The sequence below is a fragment of the Sceloporus undulatus genome, chromosome 9, assembly GCF_019175285.1.
Source record: "Sceloporus undulatus isolate JIND9_A2432 ecotype Alabama chromosome 9, SceUnd_v1.1, whole genome shotgun sequence".
Classification (NCBI taxonomy): domain Eukaryota; kingdom Metazoa; phylum Chordata; class Lepidosauria; order Squamata; family Phrynosomatidae; genus Sceloporus; species Sceloporus undulatus.
In genome coordinates this window covers 24,045,457-24,048,712 of record NC_056530.1, presented here as the reverse complement: position 1 = coordinate 24,048,712, position 3,256 = coordinate 24,045,457, and the positions used below count along the sequence as shown (strand labels likewise).

The following is a 3,256-nucleotide window of genomic DNA, read 5'->3' as shown; positions in this document are numbered from 1 at the left end:
CAAAGGGATCTTGTGATGACTAACAATCTCAAAGATGATTGTTCCTAGTCCTAGTTCGGTCAAAGGACCGAATGAACCTAAGGAAGCAGACTAAGTCTATGCAAGCACATGCTGCCAACGTCTTTCTTTAGTTAGTGTCAAAGGTGCTACAAGACCTCTCTCTACACTAGTCTCAAAGATGCTACAAGATCCCTTTGCATGCTGATTTGCCAGCCTATGTCTTTGAATTCTATCACTAATGGAGTGCTTTAGTTAAGTATTCCAGCATGGCAAGGGGGTTGCATTACATGGCCCCTTGTGGTCCCTTCCATTTGTAAGAGGCTATGACTTCCATGGGAAGAGGGATCAGAAGGGAGGAAAAAGAAGGGGGGGGAAGTGGTGTCACTTGGCACCAGAGTGCTTTTCCAGCATGGCATGGGGCTGGATTAGATGACTTCTTGGGATCCTTTCCAGTTGTAAGACCCTATGATTCTAATGGGGAAGAGCAAACAGAAGGACAGACAAAGAAGAAACAAAGGAGGCCAGTTTGCACCAAAGGTTTCCAAAAGAGAACACCCTTTTTTTTTTTATACAAATTCCCCCCCCCCCCAAAAAAAAAAACCTTTACTTTTTGACCCCAAACCAGGGCTTCAGTGCCACACTCAATGCCTTGGTCTCCTATCCCCCCCCCAAAAAAAAACCCCTTCTTGACTGAATAAACCAGCCCCAATCTGCCTCTCCCTTGAGGCTTCAGATAGAGGGGGGAAAGAGTCCACTAAATGCAATGAGGCTGGAAAGTACACACTGAAAAAGAAAAACACACCTCCAGAAGGGGAAAAATAATAATCTTTCACTAGGAAAGTGAAAACCAAGACCCAAGAAGCAGCAAATGGCAGGTGCCTAAGCCCAGGGTGCCCACCTTTCCCAGGACCTGTCCTCCATCCCCACCACCTGCTCTCCATTGGGAACTCCCCAAAGTCCTCCATTCTCTGAGCAGAAGGAGCATGCATCCCTATTGATTTCTAGGAGCGTTTGGAGCGGGACATACTAAAACGAATGATAGTACTTGCCCATAGGGAAACCACACTCGCCCATAGAGAATCATTGGAGAATACTTGCTGATGAGAGAATATAGAGGCTAGATTGCTAAAACATTCAACACCAGAAAAGGAATCCATAAAAGATTCTCTTTGGGTAAGTATTATCCATTGATTTCCTATGGGCAAGTATTCTCCTATTATTCTCTATGGGCAAGTATTTTCCAATGATTCTCTATGAGCAAGTATGGTTTTCCTATGAGCAAGTATTCTGCAATGATCCTCTATGGGCAAGTATACTCCTATGATCCTCCTTGGGCAAGTATTCCCCTATGATTCTCTATGGGCAAGTATTCTCCCATTATTCCCTATGGGAAAGTATTCTCCAATGATCCTCTATGAGCAAGTATGGTTTTTTCCATGAGCAAGTATACTCCAATGATCCTGTATGAGCATGTATTCTCCTATTGATCTTTATGGGCATGTATTTTCCAGTGATTCTCTATGGGCAAGCAGTGTGGTATTCTCCATTAGCAAGCATTCTCCTATCATTCTCTGGGAGCAAGCATTCTTCAAGGATTCTAGTAGGGCTTTGAACAGGTCCCCTTGGGAGCTTTCCCTTTGGGAAGAGCTCCTCCTCGTTGCCTTTGTCCCTTCCTTGCTGCTTAGGAAGCCTGCAGAAGCCCCAGAGAGGGAAGCCCCCAAAAGGAAGCAAGAGGAAAAGTTGGCAGAGTCAAGCCAACTCTTGGAGAGGAGTGGGATTTGGAGGCTGGTCTCCAGAGAGAAGGAAGGGAGGGAGGGTCTTTGGGAGAGGAAGAGGAGGAGCCCAGGCTGTGGGGAAGAAAGGGGGGAGAAGCAGGTGGAGGGGTCTTTTTGTGCCTTGGAGCAGGTGGGTAATAATTGGCGGGATCCCTTGTGCGCCACCCAGGTGCGCCCACTTCTCGCAAGGGAACGGGTCTGTGCGCCCTAGGGCGCACAGACAGCTTCCCTATGGAGAGTGTTGGGAGCCCCTGGGGGCGGACAGAGGAGTCCCCCCCAATTTTAAACCCCCCAAAGCAATGAGATGCCGTGGCTTCTTCGCTCCTTTGGGGGCTGCCCTCCTTCCCTTCCGCTCCTCTATCCTGCTCTCTTTACCGGATCCCAGGAGGAGAAGGACCCCCAGCCAGCAGAGCCCTCTCCAACGAAGGTGGCCGATTTGAGACGAGGGACTTCAGCTTTGCGCCGTGAGGAAGTTTGCTCTGCTGGCGGCTGTGCAGTGCTACCAGCTCCACATTGGCCCCCATCCGCCAAGCAGGGGGCTCCTCCATCTGGTCCGCCCCTGGGTCCGCCCCTCTTGGCTCATGACCCAGCCCTGCATGGCAGCCACCACCCGAACTGTAACCCCCTCCCCAGACTCCCCTGGGCCCCAAAGAAACACGTGGTTGAATAAAAGGGGCTGCGAGTAAGAGACAGGACGCAGGGAGGAGGGACCCTCTTCTTGGGGCCCTTGGCTAGCGTCGGAAGATGTGTAATCCAAGGGGACCCTATTATACGAGGTTTTCTGGCCAGTGGCATCAAGAGCGCTCTAGAGAGAGTGTACGTGACCCACGCCTGGAACCCTGGCCAACTTTCAGTGCCCTCTTGCCTGCCTAAGGATCGGTATGCAAGAGGTCTTTAGCACGCAGCAAATCTTTGGAAACTCCTGAAAGAGAGCAGTTATTGCAGCAGGAGCCTCCCCAGACTTAAGCCAAATAGCGGATGTAAACAACTGGCTCCGTAGATGGTGCCGCCAAGAACGATTTGGATTTTTGGATCATGGTCTGAGGCTCCATGAGGAGGGACTTCTGGCAAGGGATGGGTTGCATCTCACGCCAGTTGGCAAAAACGTTTTTGCCAATAGTCTCAAGAATTGGATCAGGAGGGCTTTAAACTGAGTTATGTGGGGGAAGGAGACAGTATTCTGGAAGCCAAAAGGGCTGGAGAAAATAGGCAAACTGACACAGAGGGAACAAGCCAAACAGTGCAAGGACCCAAAAGTGAGAGGCAAAAAAACTTGCACAAGCAGAAAGTCAAGAGGACACATGGTCTGCGTTGTCTCTACACTAATGCACAGAGCATGGGAAACAAGCAAGATGAACTCAAACTGCTAGTACAGTGGTGCCTCGGGTTACGAAATTAATTCGTTCCGCGGCTAATTTCGTAACCCGAAAAACCTTCGTAACCCGAAACAATAATTCCCTATGGGATATTTTCGTATCCCG

The 3,256-nt window shown here is 49.6% G+C and overlaps 1 protein-coding gene across 1 annotated transcript in view; it reads right to left on the bottom strand.

Moving 5' to 3' along the window:
• The window catches only part of BCAM (basal cell adhesion molecule (Lutheran blood group)), a 135,963-nt gene extending 133,753 nt beyond the window's left edge, over nt 1-2,210 (bottom strand). The window contains exon 1 of the mRNA XM_042440610.1: nt 2,151-2,210. The gene's annotated coding sequence lies outside the window, so the exon portion shown is untranslated. The remainder of the gene's footprint in view (nt 1-2,150) is intronic.
• Nucleotides 2,211-3,256: the final 1,046 nt, after the last annotated feature.